At 39.2% G+C, this 22,572-nt stretch overlaps 1 protein-coding gene across 2 annotated transcripts in view; it reads right to left on the bottom strand.

Moving 5' to 3' along the window:
* clmna (calmin a) overlaps positions 1 to 22,572 on the bottom strand; it is a 62,259-nt gene that overhangs the window by 22,297 nt on the left and 17,390 nt on the right. The gene's annotated exons all lie outside the window — the stretch shown is intronic.

Genomic DNA, 22,572 nt, shown 5'->3' with positions numbered 1-22,572 from the left:
AAAGTTGGGACAACTCAAAATTCCAAGGCAACATGCTGTCATAGATTTTTGAGTTTTGAGCCCAACTCAAACTTTTATCAACTACTGATCTTTTGTTGAATTATTTTTTTTCTTCTTTAGATAAACTTGAATCTTTGAGTTATAGGAACCCACAAAAGTGCATTTAAAAATTATAGAGTAAATTCACTCAAGTGAAAGTGAATCATGGTTAAAATTTTAATATTTTCAATTAAAACTAGGGATGCACCGATACCACTTTTTTTCAGACCGAGTACAAGTACAAGGACTTACATTTGGGTACTTGCCAATACCAGGTACCAATACAAGTACTTAATAATGCCATTAAAGTTACTAACTAAATAAATAACTTTTAGAACTTGTTTTATTTCATTAGATGGTCACTTTTTTTCTTTTCAAGACAGAAAAGAGTTTGAGTTGGTCTCAAAACTCAAAAATCTAATGCAGTACATGATCTTGGGTCGTCTCAGCTATTTTTTTACAGTGTTATATTTGCTAAAAATAAAAATATGCAGCCTACACACCAAATTTTTAAAAAGTTTTAATATTTCAACAACTAAAATGTGTGTCAGAGCCTGTGTCTATGGCTCGGTGCCTTTTCCTCTGAATTTTGCTGGTGGCTCGAGAGAACAGGAGAGGAGAGAATTTAATACTTGCAGCTACAGACAGACTTTTTAAACATTTTGTTGGCCAAAAATGGCTCTTTTGATCGTAAAGGTTGCAGACACCTGGTCCAGACAAACACAGCCCTGAGAGAGATGTCCAATCAGGTACGATAAATAATTGATTACTTTGAAGATATTGCCATGATAAGTGAAACTGTCCTCACACCAGGGCAGGAGTAGAAACTCACTGTCATAACTGTTGTTAAGTGTGCATAACATGATAAAAAATGACCTGACCCATAAATTTTCACAAAAAATTGGAATTACAGTGTTGCTATTAATCATTTATAAAGTTTTCTTAGTAGGACATGATTTGTCCCAGTTCTCAAGAATGAGTGATAAAATCATATATACTGTGTAGGGCTGCACAATTAATCGAAATTTTATTGAAATCGCAATATGGCTTTCTGCAATTTTCAAATCACAGGAGGTGCCATATTTGTTAAAGGCAAAATGTGTGTCAAAATACTTTAAAATCAATGAATGTCGTTAGGCAGAGATTTTGAGATGTTTTTCAATCAAAATAAGAATAATGATGTAATCATATCACAACTGCAAGATCAGTCAAAATATTCACAATCCTTCAGCTGTATACTGTGCATCACATCCCCCTGTTCCAACACAACTTTGGCGACTTTGGTGATGCTCTGACTTTTCATTATCTTTTCTGTTCTTTCCTCTTCTTCTTAGAAGAGGATAAACATTGTGTTTTCTCTGCATCTCAAAGCACAGCTGTCACTACATACAGCAGAGCCTGACAGGGTGGAGGAAGTTTACCCAGTTACAAAGTCTGTTCAGCTGACATAGCTCCAGATCAGTACTAATGTACTGTTCATGAGTCATTATAATCACAGGTCTAAATAACATGATATTTGTCTCTGCTGAAGGAGCTGCTTGGTCCACACTGACTCTGCTGCACCAGACTACAGACACATATGGGGAGGGGGCGGCAACTACAGAGGATGGGAGGAACTCTGGCAGGGGTTACCATGGTAGCATAGTCAGCCGTTATTCATCTTTATGTCCAGTATGGCTCACTGGAGGCACTGGGGCCAACTCTGCATTACACACACCAGCGGTGATAAGCTTTGGCTGCTGGAATCATATTGATTGTTTTTTTCCTCCAGTGGACTCATGATGGGACAGACAGCCCTGCATCACAGCAGAGGACACACATACAGGAGAGGAAGATGTCACTGTAAATCAAGGGGGGGTCAAAGTTGCAGTCCATATGGGTTTGTTGGCTGTAGAGCGGTGATGTGGAGGGCTGAGGCCTGGTTTGTTAATGTGGCCCATTGATGGAGCAGCAGCGTGTCTTCCTGTCTGAGGGAAACGCCTCAAACGCAGAGACTTTCCACTCAGTGTTCTGAGAGAATGCAGGAGCTGGGTTGGTATTCAGGAGGCGTAGCTGAGGCTTTAATGCATGAATCTTTGTCAGAGCACACACAGACACAGGGAGGTGGTGGTGGTGGAGGAGGGGGAGGAGGAGGGAGAGAGGCGAGAGGAGGAAGAGGATGACAAGAAGAGGAGCTGACTGGGGGAAGGAGTGAGAGACAGAGCCTGAGAGGAGATGAGCAAGATGAGAGATTAAATGAAGAGAATGTTCAAGAACACTGATGGCACAAACAATGCGACAAACACACCCACGCAGGACGGGGTCTGATGGACGGTTCCACTTTGGACCTTTAGTTCGCTGAGCTCTTTTGTTGCTCTTTTTAATACTAAAAGAGCAACAGAGGAAATATTTAGTCTATACTGTCACCTCGCCCATTAAAATGACAAGCTGGTGTCTGTACTTGGCCACAGATTGTCTGTGAAAGAAAAGAAGCATCGCTCTGTGACACCACTTTATGACTGCCAGTGGACTATTGCTTCATGCCATATGGGACAGACCTTTTTCAAAATTAAAAATAATGGCCGATCCAACCACTCAGCTCTGTTTTCCCCAGCAGGAAATATGTCTTTTAGAGGAACTCAACAGTTACGAGGACATTTTACTTGGAAAGCTCAGCAAAGAATGTTACTGAGGCTGCACCTAATGATTATTTAAAAAAAAAAAAAAATAATCTAACAGTTATTTTTTTGATTCATCAGTTATTCTAACAATTCATTTCATGATGATCTAATGATTATTTTTACTGTTTGATTAATATAACAATTAATTTATCTAAAATAAATATTAAAAAATGTCTCATTCATATTTCAATATTTTATTTAATAATAATCCTGTAAAATAAACACATAAAGCACCTCAGAATGATGACAATAGTGGAATATTTTACAGTTAGTTAGTTAATTTCCACTTTGTTCAACAGACTCCATGTCAGATGCCTCATCAGAAAATACTGGACCTCAAATTGAAAAGGAGCTGTGATGCATATTAATTTAATAACTAATCACTGTCAACTCTTCACTGAACTGAAAATCAGTATTTTGACTTAAAACTTGAACTGGTTAGGACATGAAGTTATTTCATCAGGTAAGATGATAGTTACCATGGTAACATGGGTCTGATGCCTGAGTCAGCCTGGAGGTTTTTTTTTTTTAGCTTACAAATATGGTCTAAATTGCAATAGATGTATCTCTGAGCAAAATGAATACAAAGTTAAGAAATGAACCATGGTTTGGTTTAACAAACATTTTTGGGGGATGGTGCAGACTGCTCAGGTAGGTTCTACTTGGTAAGCTTTAGGAAAAGGTGGTGGTTTGGGTTAAAATTACTACTTAAAAGAATCTCAATACTGATTGTCACTCTCATACAGGAACTGAACACTGACATCCTGGATAAAAGTCTAGTGTCTGACCAACCCATTCACCCCCGTCCTCCTGCATGTGAACTTTCTCACTTTTTATGCTATGTTAGTCTTTATTCTCTTAAAGTTCTTGATAATTTTCACAAAAAAATATTGTCAATTTCTGTCCATGTACATGAATCTACATTATATTTCACAGAGCGACAGAGAACTGGGGTCAGATTCTTTGCGCATGTACAAACATGGCCAGTGAAGCGGATTCTGATTCTGATTGGACACCTGAGTTCAGGTGCCTCATGCTGCATTCAGGGGCTTCGAAATGTCTTGTTTATTTCTAACTTAAAGAAATACCAATATCATAGTAATGGAGAAGCTGAGTTATGACCTGGCCAGGACATCATCCCCTCTGTGAGACCAGAGTAGGAGACCAACAGTGGAGGGACTACGTTCAATGACTGCTCTCTTGGCCACTTATGTGAAATAAATCAGCAGAGCTTACAATACAGCACATTCATAAGAATACTGTGATGTATCCGAGCCAGTCCGGATACTGTGACCTAATGTTTCATAAAAGTGTCAAACAGTGTGAAGCCGCTGCCGTGCACCCAGCGGTCCGTACCTAACAGGAACCAGAGCTCCACTCTGGATTATGTACCTGGAAAAATGACATCAGCTGACATATTGCACATAATGAGCTTCTTTTAAAGTCACGCTGACTTTTATTTTACAAGTCTGACTCTGTGTTTCCCCGCGGTGACTAATTACGTAATTACTCACAATGCAGGGGCTGTTAATGTAAGATGGAAAATGACAGCGTTGCAAAAACGCAAATAAAGTGCTCGTATGTACTGCAGAGGATCTGGGATCATCATTTTTAACAGCAGAGAAGAAAGCCTGTAAAGCCTGTGATACCGCCTTGTTAGTTTGTTGTTTTGTACACACGTGTATGTGTAAGCATGTACAGTGTGTTCTACCACTGGATAATATGCATGCAGAGTGAAACTCAAACATTCACCACTTTTCCAGTATCTAAGAACATTCTTAAGCAAACAGTATCAGTGTACACAGGTAATGTCTGCTGACTGTATGTTATAATCTGTACATAAAGTATCTTATCAAGTTGTTCCAACATGAGCCTCCAGAACAGCTTCAGTCTGGTGGAAACTGTGGTGGAAAGGAACATAGTATATATACTGGAAATTTCTTGGACGCGCTTTCTGGGAATTCTTATGATTGAAATATCATCTATAGGCCTACTGGATGAACTTCAACTTGGTTACTAAGAGGGCATTTGCATTTTGGGCAGTTTACGTAATTAGCATAATTAGCTCATCACAAGTTAAGATGAAGAAGAAAATCAAAAAATTGTCACAGACGCGAGAACTATATAGTGCATAAAATATAAGAAAGCATTTTGACCACATTGTTATGGCCTTATTAGCAAATTAATAATTGCTAATAATAGCATATCTAACAAAAAAATATTTATTTTACCATTATGTTATTGGTAAAACAAAACAAAACAGCAACAACAATAATAACAATAAACACAACAAACTCATTCAACCTTTATTTAAACTAATTCTTTTCAATGTAAACGAGTAAAACAATAAGATAAAAAGCTCCTAGAGACAAAAAATACCTTAAAACTTACGTAAAAGTGGCAACAAGACATGCTTAACAATAAAAACCACAATAAAATTTTAAGAATAAATGAAAACGTCATTAATCAACTAAAACTGGAAAACCTGGAAGTAAAATGTGATACAGTTGCCCTGAGGAAAGCTTAATATTGTTCTGCATGTTGTTCCACACTGCAGGTACACAATGTGGAAAACTGGATTTTCCACATTCAGTACAAACAGCCAGAACCTGCAGAGTAATCCAAACACTAGACCCGGTTTGGTAAGAACCCAAATTAACAGAAAGCAAACAAACAAAAATTGTATAAAAAATGGTTAAATGATACTTGCAGTTGTAATTCTGGTCATAAACCCTTTTTTTCTTTTGCAGCATGTGGGACTTCTGGATTTCTGGACATCACAAACATCACAACTTTTAGATCACCTTTTTTCAGTTAACTAACAGCTTAATTATAGTCATTTCCATGTTTTTTGGCTGTTAACTGGCTCATTATGATAATTAATCAAACTGCCCAACATGCAGCTCTTAGAAACCAAGTTTAATCTCATCTACTAAACCTATAAATGACATTTTAATCATAAAAGTTCATAGGTAAAGTTCACTGGGTTTTATTTAGGCCACATAGAGGTTTCCAGTAGACAGAGTACCTCGACTCTACTGAACTTTTGTTACATTTTTGACATACTTGACTTGAGTGTTACATTATTCGCTCATTTGTATTTCTACTCCACTACATTTATCTTACAGTTTTAGTTACAAATTACTTTCCAGATTAAGATTACATTACACTGCATAAAACACACACACACAGTGTAATCTTTAGCCCTGGGCTAAGTGTTGACCCTGGGATTATTTAGCCTGTTTTAACACACATTGTTAACCTGGGGTAATGCTGAGCTCAGGGCTATATGATTCACACTGCACTTCTTACAGCCCTGGGTTGAAAGTCTGTTGGAACTTGTCTGTTTATGTTCAGGAATGACTACTCTTCAGTCTTTAACCCTGTTTCACACTGGAACCTATTAGCACCATGCTAAGTCGATTTTTTTCAGGGGTTAGAAACTATTAATCAATTAATCAATCCACAGTGAAACTAATCGTTATTCGCCATCATCTAAATATACCCATAGTGTTGTGAGTCTGAGTGTAACAGTGAGCACTAAAGATGATGAAGTTTACCAGGGTTGTGTTAACAGTTGTAAGGCTGGTGTCAAGCAGTGATTTAGTGATTAGTTCTTGAAAACAGTCTCGTCTGGCTCTCAGCCAGCGACTCTTGAAGTTCAAACACAACAGAGTCAACTCCACTAATCATATTGTGTCTGTGTGCAGGGCTGCCCCGGCCCTTTATGTGAGTCCTGACTGAGTGGAATTTATTAACGGGGCTCCCCTCACCATGAGGACTACCATCGGCCTATTTAATTCATTCAGCATCCACTTTTCACAGCTGGGAACAAGCCAAGACTTGGCACAGTGAGGAGGGGCGGGGCCTGGGAACAGGGCCCATCCTTCTGATGTAATAAGGGACAACTGGATGGTTTCTCTGGAAACTATTCCAGTGACCTTTAGAAAGTCAAAATCATTTCCACAAACCAGACTTTAATGTATGTAGTAGGTACTCTGACCCATACTATGCACTATTTGCTTAAAAAAACAACCAAACCAAAAACATATTTATTATATTCTATATTTATTGGTCTGAATAGATAGTTTAGATTAAAAAGCAAACCATATGATTTGATGCCGTATGGCATATTTCTTCACCACCAGATACGACAGAAAATGCTGATTAACGTATGGTTCATCACAATTCCCAAAAAGTGACGTTATTTCAAGATGTAACATCCGAAACCTTTTAGGAACTCTACTTTCTACCACCTAAATGTGATGTGAATTAATGAGAAAACACATTTACTCGATTTTCCATAACTAAGATGAGACACTGACAAGCAAAAAAAGACTATGATGCAAATGAGACTAAATGTATATATGGAAGAAAGTTGACTACAATTGAATTTGAAAACTTTAACATGTTCTTGTGGCTAGATATTTATTCTGTCTGCTATGCATTTCCATGTTAAAACACATCATGAGGATTACAGAGCAGCAGTTGTTGGGTACAGTGTGTGGGCGTCCTCAAGCGCACCTGCTTTTGTGGTTCATGAACGCAGCCGCCCACACACAGCCTGGTTCTGCTCGAGGTTTCTGTCTGTTGAAAGGGAGTTTTTCCTGAAGCAGTGCTTGCTCTTGGTGGGACTGTTGGGTCTTTGTAAATAATATTATAAAAATTACGGTCGCAGACATTTATGAAAAGTGTCCTGAGATAACTTCTGTCAAGATTTGGCGCTACATGAATAAAACTGACTTGGCTTAACAGTGTAAAGTACCAAAGGTCTAAATAAAGGAGAATATAGGTCAGAAGGTGTGGTGATTGATTAATATGCTCTCAACCAGTCATGTTTGGTTTTTTTTTCAGAGCAATAAAGGTTTTTTTAAGTTTTCAAGTCTTTTAACTTGAGAATGATGGGCTGAATGATGAGTTGATGAGTTCAATCAACTCATAAAGTTTGTAAAGAAGCACGATCAGCATATTGGCAGAGTTCCCAGCATGCATTGTTTTTGACTTAAAAACTCTCATGAGACCTTATTTCTTTATTTCTTTGTTTGACTTTAAGATAAGTCTAAACTTCAAAACTGAGAAAATATGAAAGAAAATCAAATTTGTTTGTAATGTTTGTCAGTGTCGAACATGTTTTCTCGAGGACAACAGAATTAATATCAAGTTTATTTTAATGAAAAAAGTTTAATTGTTTTGAATCATTACAAAATTGCTTTCATTTGTCTTTTTAAATTCAGTCAACTTAATTTGCCTGGACACTGAGTTTTTCAAGTTGAAACAATTTTAGTGTAAAGCATTTCCAGAATAAAATGTTAAATGTTAATAATAAAATGTGTTTCCATCAAGAATTGTTATTTCTGTGAATTTGCTGCAAACATTTATAACATATGCACACAGGATATTGTGCTTTAGCACCTTCTGATTCATGTGCGAGCAGAGTTTGTCTAAGATAAGCCCTCTCAGAGCTGAGTAATTTGCTTGCCATGCAAACAGAGGAGGCTCAGCTGAGCATACCAAACCCACATGTCTGCAGCAGCAGCATGAAGGATGCGTTTAGCATGACGACTCTTTTATGACATTTCTAGATGACAGAGGGAGGAGGACGGGAGGGAGCAAGCAAATATAGTTAAGTGGCAATTAGCTCTAAAGGCTATAAATGAACACACAGCTATTAAATAAAAGACAATGAGTGACTGTTTCATGGTGTGTTGTGGCGTCAGTGTCTCTTTGCTTTATGAATCCCGACCACAGCACACAAGTTAATGGTGTTGTATTCAGAGGGAGGGTTCATGGATATCTGACACACAGCATGCATTTTTTTCAAGAGAGACGAAGAACAAGAAATGTTCATAATCAGACGACCACACAAACATTCACTTTAAAAGCTGCAGAGTATCTGAAACTAGTTATTCCAAGATTACGAACACATGGAATATATAGTTAGTGAAGTTTGCTGCATGTTGCACATGGAGCTGAATTAAACAGTAACTTGCAGGAGTGACATTAATTGGCTCGTCTGACCGAGTGCTGTGATCCCCATGTTGAGGGATTTAATTCTGGTATGTTACATTAGCATTTAACCTTTTGTTTTGTTAAATATGATCACTGTTCTATACGGCTGGAATTCCAGTCTAGTGTAAACTCTTTGCATTCACTTACACCTTCTGATGATGAAAATTTCAACATGCACACTGAGGATGTGCTCGTTTAGTCGACTATATACAATTAAACATCGCCACCCTTGCTAGTCAGCACCAGAAATACTAGCCGGTTAAACTACTGATCAATATTTGAATCATATTTAATGCCAGCTGTAATGCCAAGAGTTATGCAGCTGTCCACCACTAGGCGGGGCAGCAGCCCCCGCAGACAGAAGCTCCTCCTGTCAAACAGGAATGCCGAAATGACCCACGAAACCCCGGATGTTTTTATCAACAAAGTCAGACAGATGACAGCTCTTAAAACCAGTGCAGTTCGTCAGTGATTTAATTTGGATAATGAAAATAAGGTTGAATGTGTCAGACTGAACTGGTATAATCACTGGACAACATGTGACCACATTCAGCACAGACACGGGACATTAACCTGCAAGCAGAGCAGCCGCTGCTGCTGCTAGCACTTCTAACGTTAGCTGTCCTGTGTGTCAGGCTGGCCGTTAACATCAGCTCCGCAGATACTGTGATCCTATTCAGTCTGAAAAGATGATGCATTTAGTGAGTTCCTGTCATGTTTTGTAGGTTCAAGTGTAATGTCACATATTTCAGACTGTTATTAATGGCTTCAAATGGCTCTTAACACACAGTATTTTTCAGACAGCGTTTAACATTATCAATTAATAAACTGTTCTAAATTTCGGCTGCTTTCTGAGCTTTTCCTTACTGTAAGACTAGTTGACTAGTCTAAATTAAAGTTTGCGTTTAATCGGCAGGGAAATTATTCGCCAGGAACATCCCTAATGCAAACCACAGAGGACCTTTTACACACTTGTGGACACTGAAAGGATGCCAACTTTAAAATCTGAGGGGGGTGGGCGTAAAAGATTGCATCTTTTGCACAAAAAATGACATTAAAGTACTGATTAGGAAGAAGATTATTGTTATTTAAGTATTGTGTAAATAATAATGGACCCCACTGCCACATTTTACTGCTGTGCGCTTGAGTTCTTCATGTAAGATTGGCATGAAACCATTTAAGTGCAACGTCATCCTGTAGACCTACAAACAGCAGGTCTGGACTTGTGTGTGCTGATATCGAGCAGGTGACAGGCCGGGCTACCTGAACCACATCTGCAGCTGCTACAGAGGCAGGAGCACAACCATTCAGACTGCAGCAAACACACACAAATGCAGGACAAACACAACAGCAACTATGGTAACCACTACACACTGAGTAAACATTACAACTGCTGTCTGCCAGTTACCACCCACTATTCAAGAGTTTACAACTGAGGTTCACCACCTTTTTTAGAACAGGGTCCGATTTTAAGGACTGGTGTGTCACCAGCCCTGCTAATTATAGCATATCAGACATTTTGTTGATACTTTGTAATAATGGGCATGAAGAGTTATGAAAGAACATTTTAGTCTACAGTCACAACTTTAGTCTCCTGAATCACAAGTTGACACTTACAAGGAGTTCTGGTTTGGATCAAAAATGGTGACACTGCACAGCTGAAAACTCATAAGTTTCCTTTGTAAGCACTTTCTGGTGTGAAGCTGGTAGGTGTACAGCTGAGTCTGATCCAATCATCTTATCAAATTTCTTTTTTTTTCCAATTTCCTCCCTGAATCTTATTAGGTTTACCTTTGGTATTGAATGCACATTTTGGCCTAATGTACTTTAGAACTGCACCGATTGATCGATTGAGTCAATTAATCAAGAAAATAATTGACAGATTAATGTAATGTATGTCCTGATCAGATTAAATGATCAGATATGAGTCAAAGTTGAATGGGGAGACTCTTAATCTGAGGTGATCAGAGGAATTATTCTTATTTTCAGGTGATTAGTCACTGATGAAAATATATTCATGAACATTTGATTCCATTTCTGCCATATTCGACAACGGATCCCCCTAGATTTGACACAGTGACTTTTAAAGATTTAATATTTGAAGCTGGGGACTCAGAATGGAACCAGCTGTCTAAATCCATACTCAATTCACTGCTCTGATTTGCATTAAAGTGGAAAAAAAGTTTCAGCTGCCCCTGAAGTCTTTTCAAGGGGTTTTACTGTTTTCACCTCTGTCACAAAGACAACACCTGTACACAACACCCGATCACTTTCTGTCTCCTCAGAGCCGAGCTCTGTGGAAAAATGATCAACAGCACTTTGGAAATAAGAGAGAAAAAGGAAACATGTTCACTGAACAGGTACATTGAAAGCTACTAGGATGATGTGCATTGCATAGTGATAATATAGTTTGAGTAAAGTTAGCCTAGAGCTTTGCAAGAACATCACAACTACAGCAGGGATCAGACAGCGTGAATTTGTTCATTAATTTAGTCTATAATGAAAACATCATCTTCCCTGGAAAAGTTGTGCCCAATGGCAGACAGATGAAAATGAAACTTACAGGAAATCCAATCTAATCACAGATGGTTTTATAACTCTAACCATTACGCTGTGAAATCAACATTTACTTCATAATGACAAAAAAGAAATTAAGAGTTGGATCCATTGACTGTATATTAAACAGACTGTAATCTTGTTTAATATACCAGCTATGGTTGAAGAGAGTTGTTTTCCCACAGACCCAGGCTGCAGGAGCTCTGCAGGAGCTCTGCAGGAGCTCAGGATGCACGCAACATCATAAACTGACAACAACATGTGAGGACGAGTCCTCCACTCTAAGTTCATCAGCTGTTTATAATTGTCTGTTGTCTGTCGATGTAAAGCTCAGCCTGTTACCCTGAAAACAAAAGTCCACTGTTCTGAAATAACACACTCTGGACCACGAGTTAAGTGTCCACCTGTCTCACTGCAGCCAAACTCCATTAAAATTTTCCTCAATTTAACAGTTATGAACATCTACACTTTCTACAAGATTATTAATGATTTCTTATGTCTCATAAACATACACTTACAGATTTGTTGAACAATTCAGCATTAATATGATGTCTGATTAATGTGAAACAACATACAAAACAGTTATTCTCGTCCAGAATGTAAATTTCAAAGGACACTGCAGCTGTAGCGTTTATGTCAAGTGAAGCAAGTATTTCAACTTAAAGTGTTCCTAGAACTGCAACGATCAATAAATTATTAATCAACATTAAATTAATCACCAACTATTTTGAGAATCGGTTTATCAGTTTGACTTATTTTTAAGGAAAAAAAGTCAATTCTGGTTTCTTTCTAAGAATACATTGAATATCTTTGGTTTGTTAGTAAAACAAGACATCTGAGGACGTCAGTTTAGGCTTTGGGAAACACTGACATTTTTCAACATTTTCTGACATTTTAAAAGCACTACTAACACTATTAACTGATTAACAAAGAAATTAATCTAGTGATTGATTGGCATTTCACGATTTATGACAAAGTGCCAGGCTAGATGTGACAAATGAGATGAGATGCAGAGCGACATACCAGAACAACCCCTGATTTAGACATGGTGACTTCAAATTAATATTAGTGTCAGCTTGTTTTGCTTTAGGCAGCGTCTGTAGCATATAGATGAAGAACTTTCACCACACACTGAGGGAAAGCTCTCTTCCTTCTATACAAGGCCAGACTTCAGGAAGACAAGCAGAAAATGAGTCAGCTGACTATTTTAGATATCATGGTAACTAAATTAATTACACAACAATATGTGCTTTGCACTGTCAGGGGAGAGTTCTATTTTAACATGTTTTTATGTTTTCTATTGCAATTTTTTTTTAATTTAAATTGACCTGGCTCCTTTTATTTTTAGCTATTTCTTACATCCATGTTTGTGAAAGCATTTTTTACAATCAAGTTAAGAAATTACACACTGATTTTATATGTAAGATGAGCTCAGTTTCTTACATATATTATTTTGCTGCCATGAGAGCCTGAAATCCAGCAGAACAGATTTTTACTTTTTCAGTCCAGTGACAGAGCTCACGCTGAGGTCACTCTCTGCACTGTTGGACAAAAAAGGGTGTCTTCCTGCTTCCCATATCATTTCATTTCCCCGGTGCCAATTAGAGCACAGGGACGACTTCTTCCCCTCTGATAAAAGAGTATAAAAGATCGCCTTCAGATGTTCTGGAACCACCTCCGCAGATCCCAAATTCACTTTGAACACAGACTCGGGAGATGAAAGACACCAAGTGATAGATGTTCCCTGGTTGTTGTGTATTTGATGTCCTCTGTGCCTCTGTGCATCATAATCAGACTGTAAGTTTGTGTCTGAATGGAGCCCAGGGTAAAATACAGGAGAGCTCTTGTATTGAAATATTCATGGAGCAGCTCTGACAGGGGCTTCCCTTCAGACTCCAGGGCTGCATCATGCAGAGGTGTTACGTAACTGCAGGGTTCACAGAGAGGCTTTTTCTCCTCCTCTCCTGCATCTCCATCTACCTGTCTGTCATCATTACGTCTCAGGCTGCACGATTGCAATAAAATCAAAATATGGCCAAGTGCAATATCCAAATCACAGAACAAATCACAATCTTTTGAATAAGGTTAAATGTGAGACAGCATTATAATGAGGTACTGTAGGGCTGAAAAGACAACCTGGCATAAAGATCTTTGTTGTCCAGATGAGAGAAAACATGTTTATTTGATATAGAACTCAATAAATTATCACAATTTGAATACCTTTTTTCAGTAAGCATGAAAATTATAATGCAAAATCGCGGCATGTATCACAATTGCAAGAAGAGAAAGGTTGAAAATGAAAATCTTTTCATGTATATAACTGTTAAAGGCAATGGGGATGCATGATATCATTGGCATGTCATCAGTATGTGCAGATAAATGCTTTAAAGGTGTGGTGGTTAGCACTATGGCCTCACAGCAAGAAGGTTGTGGGTTTGAATCCCTTTCTTTGTGATATGTGCATGTTCTCCTTGAGACCCTGCATGGGTCTCCTGCAGGTGCTCCGGTTTCCCCCACCATCAAAAACATGGAGGTCAAGTGTCATAAGTAATTATTGATAATCTTGTAGAAGTAGATGTTTATAACTGTTTATAACTGTTAAATTGAGCAAAATGTTAATGGAGTTTGGCAGCAGTGAGACAGTCAGACACTGAACTCAAAGTCTAGAATGTGTTATTTGAAAGCAGTGGACTGAGCTGATGAACTTAGAGTGGAGGACTCACTGTTGCTTGTTATTATCAGTTTACAAGGTTGTGTGCATCCTGAGCTCCTGCAGAGCTCCTGCAAAGCTCCTGCAGAGCTCCTGCAGCCTGCGTGTCTCTGCTGTGTTTGGGGAGGAGGGGGTGGGGGAAACAACTCACTTCAACCATAGATGGTATATTAAACAGGACTACAACCTATTTAATATACAGTCTATGGCTTCAGCTCATTATCTGGACTGCTGCACTCATTTTTGGACTTGCAAGGGCTACATATTGCTCCTTTAAGACCATGGGTAGATGATGCAAAATGATTAGCCATACTAGCTACTTTAAAAACACATTATGCATCCAATGAGTGGACCAAATGATCACATTAGAGTGACTGCTCATCACTCTTGGAATGACTCAATAAACACATTTCAATAGTTTGTCCTGCCCTGGGGAGTATCTATGTTTTCATACCTTCATATCTTCCAGGGTATACAGTGTATGACCGTGGACAGGTGGAACTGAGGTGGGTGATTTATCTGTATAATTTGATTAATCATCCTATGTGTAAAATGCGGAGCCTACATGATGAAAATCAGTGGGTTCCACTGTGCTCGCTGTGTGTTAACCAGCCAGCTGCGTGCAGATATCAGGCTGATGTCTCGTCACAACATGAATGATGAATTAATACACATTAGTGACTTTTCTGTGTACTGATGAAACTCATCACTGAACTCAATGACTGAGCTCTACTTAACTGAAGCATCTGCAGATCTGTTCTAAACTGTCTTGCACATCAAGTCCTAAAAAGTGTGACGTTTCAATCATGTTTTAGTTTTCCTGCATTTTAAAGAGGAAATGATTTAAACTCGAAGTTGAAAAAAATACTGAGATTTTTTGGCCCAGCTGGAGCTGATAATACTACTGATGGCTCTGTTCCATTTGCAATGTGCCAAAAGATGCCCGTGAGCCCGCATACACAATATCAGAGTCCCAGCACTGCTACACCTGAATGGAATTCGACCATTGTTCAAGTTATCGGTTCTACCTGTTTGACAGGTTAAAATATATGTCATGAGAACCGCTTATCATCCTCTGGGCACAATGAATATCTGGATCAAATGTGGTAATCTGATTCTTAGTTAACTTATCAAAATATCTTCCTCTGCATAAAAGACCAGACAGACCAACTGACACTGCAAGAACAGACGGTTACATGTGACAGTATGTGATTACATAACCTGATGCCAAATAAAAGAGACAGAAAAGTCTCTGGATGGTTAATCAATCATTTACAGAGACTCATCAACTCTGGTTTTCTGCTTTTCTCCCTCAGTTTTCAAGAAGCTCAACAAACGAAGGAACGGTTGACCTCAGCTCAGTGTCTGTGTGTCAGTGATGTGAGCACATGACTGACATCATGATCACCTGTTACAAGGCACCTCTGAAGGCTAATAAAGCCATAAAGAAGAATTTCAGTGGTTAATGTCTACAACTGGAAGATAAACTGTGGGCCAATCACCTTCTGTGCAGCGAGGGTTACTCAGCAAGCTTATCTGGTGGAAAGGGTTAATAAGTCACGTGATGAGAGGAGAAAACTACACAGACATCGGGTTCAAAACATAATTTTAGATATTTCACTGAACATTAGCTTTACATGACAGGCTGGATTAGAGCTGCAACAGTTAGTCAATTATTAATTCATTATTAAATCAATCACCGACTATTCTGATAATCAATTAATCAGTTTGAGTATTTTTTTTAAGAAACAGTAAACTGAGTGTCTTTGAGTTGTGGACAATCTAAGACATTTGAGGACGTCATCTTGAGCTTTGGAAAACATAGAACAACATTCATCACAATTGTGTGACATTTTAGAGGCGAACAACTATTGATCAATTAATTGAGAAAATAACTGACTCACTAATCAACTATGAAAATAATCATTAGTTGTAGCACTAGTCTGGATGTTACTTAATCATTTAAATAAAAAAATTGGATAATGCCATGCGGCATAATAGGGACATGCGTCATTGGTTAACTACACAATTAAACATCTCCACCCTCGCTAGTCAGCACCAGAAATACTAGTCAATTAAATGATTTATCAATAATTAATGTTAATGTTTAATATGTTATATTTGTTGCATTTTAATATGTTGTGATTGTCTATTAACTGTTGTCTCTAAGGCGTTATGCAGCCATCTGCCACTAGTCGGGACTACACTGTAGGTTGTGCAATGTTTGTACTGCACAACGCAAAGTGACACACATTTCACCAGCATTTAAAACACGATTTGGTGATTGTAGACTGTGATTAACAGCTAGAAATGGCTCTTAATGCACACAGTATTTTTTTTCGGATAGTGTTTAACATTAATAGGTTGTGCTCACTTTTAACTGCTTTCAGATTGTTGTCTTACTGTTAGACTAGCCGACGAGCCTAACTTAAATTTTGCGTTTACTCAACAGGGAAATTAGTCACAAGGAACATCCCTGCTATGTGACATAAAGCAACACAATACAGCATAAAGCAACTCGATACAATCCAGCAACACACAGCAAATCAAATCAAACATTTGACATTTTTCGAGGTATTGTATTGAAGTGAGCATGGTGACAACACTCCGAGCTGGACCAGTGTGGATCAGTTACGTCTCAGAGACAGACTTCTCTACAGCCAAGACAGAATGTAGACAGAGTGATCATAATCTCTCTTCCTCTGAATCACCTCTTTGTAGCTTCACAACAGAAACCTGACGTTTTCCTCTAATCTCATCAGCATGTTTGTGTAATCAGTGGTCAGTGACCGGAGGCAGCCGCTGATCCTTGTGTCATTGCCCCCGGACCACACACTCTCTGCTTAGTCACCGCTCACACCGAACGTGCCTCGTTTCTTCAATAACAGCAGCTCCACAAACCAAGCGGGACGATAAAACACACACGTTGAAGATCAACACGCTAAGTGCTGCTCCGCTCACAGAAACATTAGCTCTCTATTGTTGAGAGGATCGACAGGTAGGAGAGCTCGACTAAATGACAAATGAGTTCTGCACAAATAAGCTAAGAGTTAAACAGAAGATAAAAGCTTCTGTTACAGCTGCAGTCTCTCCGAGCAGGTCTGATGAGACAATAATGGAATGCTTTATTGCACTCCATTAGTGTGGGAGGACAGAAAACCATCAGAATATATCATGATTTGCTTTAGAGCGCGTTTAACAACACGTCCACTGTAGCATCCCAGACATGTTTACATATTAGATAACGCTGCGTGAGGAGGAGCAGAGGCCCTCGGTCACTTTCTGTTTCTACTTATCACGTGCATGTTGACAGTCAGAGTGCGTTTACATAAAGCATATACCGCAGGCTGCATGTGCAAATGCTGCTGGGAATGTGTCTTGTTCCAAAGCGTGGCTCATGAGGGTTAAGGATGAAATCTAAAACAGCGGTGGTTCTACAATGGTTTTCACCAACCGGCAGCAGCCGAGGCTGAAAGCTGAAGCCCATGACAAAGAGCCTCAGGCTGTGGTTTTATGGCCAACTAGAAGCTTCAAATAACTCAGAGTGAGACCTCTCAACTTCTCTCTGAAAAGATAAAGTCACCACTTTTGCACAAAACATTGAGCACTCAACAGCTACGGAGCAATGCAGGCATAAAACTGGTTCTTCTACCTGATTCTTAGGAACGTAGCTGGTAAAGGGAATCGGCATGGAACAATCTGCAAAAACATCTAATCTAAAAAATCTGTCCTAAAAAAATGAATTCTGTTTTAAAAAATGGAAAAATGTGCATAGAATTATTACTGTTCATATTTCTATACACAAATTTAAAATTCAGTTTACATATTCTAATTCTTCAGGGCTCAACAATGTCAGTGTTTCCTCTATGTGCACCTAGAAGAATATCATACAAAAGACTACAACAGTGTGGTGATGCAAGTTAATAAGTTAATAATCAATAAATCTCAGTAACTGTATTGAGAATTAAGCTTTTATTATGTTCAATAAAAGTCTGTTTTCCATAATCTTGACAAAGCTCCTGTGGTGAATAAAGGAAATAACAAAAATATGTAGGAGTACCAAAATCATTAGTGTGGAACATGTTGACAAACAAGAATTATGTCAAACTAAGTTGTAAAAACTAGTCTGGATGAAAACCTAATAAAGTTCTGATTGATTTAACTTAAATGAATTTGGTCCATATAACATAACTGACTTAATTCTCAATCCTCAAGCACTGGGTTACTGTAATACATGTTTATTCTCTTAGATGACCTTATCATCTTAACATTAATCTAAGATAATACAACTTCGTAGAACCTAATGACAAAATAAATGTAATTAGAGACTCTGATCACTATGTACTGAGGCCTCGAGAGCCAGCAGGGCCACAGAAGCCTCCCTGCTGGGCACGCTTTGCATGTGCACCACAAAAGTTGGCATATGCAAATAGTGCTTTCTGCAAATGCTTCACCTCCTCTGCTCCGACTCCATCCTAGGGAAAACACTAATCTATCAACTTACAAATGATAAAAAAGAATTTACCACGTTTTTTTCCCAGGGATGATGACGGGAGCAGGTAAGGAGTGAGCCATCTAACTGCTCATCTCTGCTGAGAGCTGCACATGTGCAGTACTGATCAGGAATCACTGATCAGAAAATGATGGCTGGCAAAGATAAAGTTAAAGAGCTGAATGGCAGGTTGGGTGGCATTAAAGGATGTGGTTGAAACTCCAGCTGTGTATTGTGCAGTTTGTTGCAAGTGTGAGAGCAAGGCCAACAGAACAGAGTCATTTTTCAAAGGTACGTCAAGTTTCCAAAAAATTATCAGTGGAGTGCCATAACAAGAGCTGACAGCATCTTCCTTGCATTGAAGCAAAAAAGAGCTGCTGACAAACCCTCCTCCAGGGCCTCAGCGAAACATGAACACTGTGGTTACTCAGGTAATCACAGAACTGATTACCACAGCGCATCATATTTCTAAAAACATGCAGACGGTCACTGTGTACTTCACCAGAAGAATGAGAGACCAGGTTACCTCGCTGACGAGGCTTGTCGAAGGCACTATTTGATCAGAGTCCTGCACAGGTCCAGTTTTACAAACCTGCCCCTGCAGAGCTGAGGACCAGAACTGACCCCACAATGATCTCCAAGTCAAATCCACATATGCCCCACGACCCAACCCGTGATTAAACACGCAGTCATATTGATTAAACGTACAGTCAGTGTTCTTGACTGACGCAGCTCCTTTGCTCCTGCAGCTGTTGTTGATGTTGATGTGCTTCCATAGTGATGATGAGTCCAGCTTGTTGCTATCACAAGCTAACACTTTTTGAAACTTTTTACAAGCAGCGAAGCCACTTACAACTTAACCTCAACAGTCTCTAATTGTACCAAACTCTTCCAAAATGTCTGACTTGCCCTTCAGTCATGAATTGTCCACAATGTGGTATGGCTCAGCTGGCTATTTTAGCTGTCAGCTAGCCTTCATCACTGTCAAATGAAACAGTGGCATCCCATTGTTTGGCAGGATGTGGGATCAAAGTTTGTGTTGCAAACTTTCACAATAAAACCCTGGTGCCTGATTACGCTTGATATTACTGTATTACCAAATATAAATGTTAAAAAATATTGCACAATCATTTTCATTTCTGATTCGTCAAGACAAAAAGCACATTACTATTCTCACTTGCTGCCTGCCTTCAATTAGTTCATTTTTACCTATGCACACACCCGCAAATTTTTTTTTTTACCCATAACAAAATGTTTTTACAGTTCACCAGCCAGGTACCCGACCCAGTGCAGGACTGCATTCTATGGTTCAGTGATTGGATGAATATATTTCCTACCAACGATGAGCTGAATCCATCAGCGGTTGTTTTTTTTTGGCCAATATTTTGGGCAATATTTGTCGTTTTACTTTGCAAATGTAATCGTCTGCAGAGTGACACCCACTACTCTGCAATGCACTCTCATCCAGCAGCACAGGACACACCCAGTTAGACTCTTTTTATGCAGTGAATTAAGGATTTATTTTGACCAAACCAGAGTTGGCAGACTAACAAAGACAGTTTAGGTGAGTTTTATGTGTTTTTCTATCGGGTTTGTGTTTTAAGAGGAATTAATGAGGCTTAATGAGCCAATTAAGCCTGTCTTAGTTGAGTAAAAGAGAGAAACTTGAATTCAGACGGTGTGGAGTTGTACTTCACTGTTTAAAAAGGAAAACAGATGTGAGAATATTTAATTTCTTGACACTTTGTGAGTTTATTTTGTTTATTGGGCACAGTGAACATACTGAGCATACGTAACATAGTGAATTGGTTGCTTGCACACATCTCCCAGCTGAGACAATAGTAGGTGGGAGGAGGGGCAAAGATATCACTGATGGATGGATTGACGATGGTCAGTTGGAAATTTTTAACATATCATTCAACCCTAGTTCATACTTGATAACAGGTTAAACTTTCTGTATTGGGACTAGAGATGCACCGATTGCAATTTTCTTAGCCGATTCCAATTTCCGGTTTTTATAAGGGACTGACCTGCCGATTCCGATTTTCAGTCTTTCTAAGAACTGTAATTGACAGCATTCACAAACATTTTTGCAATTTTTCTTGTAAAAATTAAATGAGATGTTCATAATAAGACACTGACTATGAAATATTCATTAAATACTATTTAAATTTTCTCCAAAGTCCTCCAGGTTACAGCCAGGCCTTATTGTAGTTTTACATTAAGATTATGAATCAGCTCAATGTGATGACTCGTGAAATCCCGCGAGATTTCATTTCAGTCTGTGAACAGTAGCCTGCTGCTGGCTAACATTAGCCTGAAGAGCTACAGAGTTTACGGCTGTTTTGCGACATTGTCAGATGGTCTGTCTCGTTGTAGACTGTCTGTCTTCTCTTTATCCTGTTCTTGTAATCTGTCTCTGACACCAGCTTCAAGCAAGCATGTGTCTGAGTGTGTAGCTGTTATCAGCACTGTGTTGATGTCATGGTCAGTTTGTCTGCTGTGCGCATGACGTGACCATCGTGCAGAACATGTGTGTGACAATGACAGGCACAGAATTGGATATGTGACGCTGACCGGCCGGTCACCAGTCAGGGCTGGTCACGCTGAAAACCGGCTGGTTCCGGTCTCTGGCCAGTCGATCAGTGCATCTCTTAATTGGGACAGAAGTAAGAATTAACTTTGAGAAAGTAGATTTGGTCGGGCTATTGCAAAAAACACAGCTTCAAAATTTGGTTTTGCTGGCTTCAAGTTCAGTTAACAGAAACACATGACTTCAGATACCTGCAGATGATGTCATTGGCTCTGCATCCATGTGTTTCTCCAGCCTGTGACTCAGGGCCAAGAAAATAAACTGAGTATGATGTATCCTCAGAAGGATGACATAACTCTGATGAATATGATTTTGTTTGTTTAAAATGAGGCTAGAATACAAAGACCTTCTGAGCTCCTGCAGACACGTCACACTGAACAGATAACACAAAGTGATGATCCTTCAGATTAAATCAGAGCGAGCCAACTGTTTAACTGACTGAACTGAAGCTCGACACAATACACACCAGCTGATGTCATCCCGCATCAAACATGGTCGGCATTCCAGCAGATTACACAAACCAGCAGCTTCTCAAAGGTACGATTTAACTGATAAGCTCGCACAACACCTGAGGGTAGGCAAAGACTGCAGCTTCGTGACTCAGAACTAAAGCAATGAGTTCACACAGGAGGATGGATTTAGTTAGAAAATAGATAAGATTTCAACAGGTGCGGGAAGGTAAACTGAGCATTATCTGTGCACTTTTAAACCGCTGCTTTTTCCTTTTGAATGCGAGGAAAACATAAGCACTGATGGCATAAAAGCTTTTGTGACCGCGAGGGGAAAACAAAGTGAAACATCAGGAGACGAGCAGGTTGAATCGCTGCAAAATTGAAAAGCAATCCCTGGTGGGTGTATGTTCTTCTGCCACGCTAATACCTGCTCAGTGAGCGCCGCGGGTCAGCCCGAGAGCATCGTCTCTTAGAAACACTGCGTGGTGGTGAGGCACAGGCCTCTCTCTGTCATCGCTGCTGTTAACCCTTTGCAGGCAGCGCTGCTTCAGTGTGGAGTTAGTGCCACACCATTTCTCCTGGCAGCGGAACCACCTGCATCTCATAAAAAAAAAAAAAAAAAAAGCAACCTTCCAGACCAATCATAGACCGGAGACAAAGAGTGAGCTCACCCAGGCTTTACGTAACCCACCAGTAGAGGTTTATCTCACAATATAACGACTGACCTCTTAAAAAGAGACGGGGTATTTTTAGAGGGGGGGAATGGGGCATGGCTTTAGAAAAGGAGCACTTTTCAGACTGGTTTCTGAACACTTCCCACGCATTATGACAAAGGCTTTACAGGGAACTGCTTGGTAAAGACTGTGGGACTGAGCTGAAGCTGCACCAGGCAACAGGAATATATGTCACAATGTATCTACAACAGACAAACAATCATTCTACTACTGGACTTTTTATTCACTTTAACAAACGTTTGGTAACAATATGAGATGTTAAGAGATATCCTGGCTTGGGTTGGGTTCCCAACTTGGTACTTTTAAGGGTAACCACCAAATTCATCG

This window comes from Lutjanus erythropterus, chromosome 18 (genome assembly GCF_056507025.1).
Source record: "Lutjanus erythropterus isolate fLutEry1 chromosome 18, fLutEry1.hap2, whole genome shotgun sequence".
Lineage (NCBI taxonomy): Eukaryota > Metazoa > Chordata > Actinopteri > Lutjaniformes > Lutjanidae > Lutjanus > Lutjanus erythropterus.
This window is presented reverse-complemented; position numbering and strand designations above follow the sequence as displayed.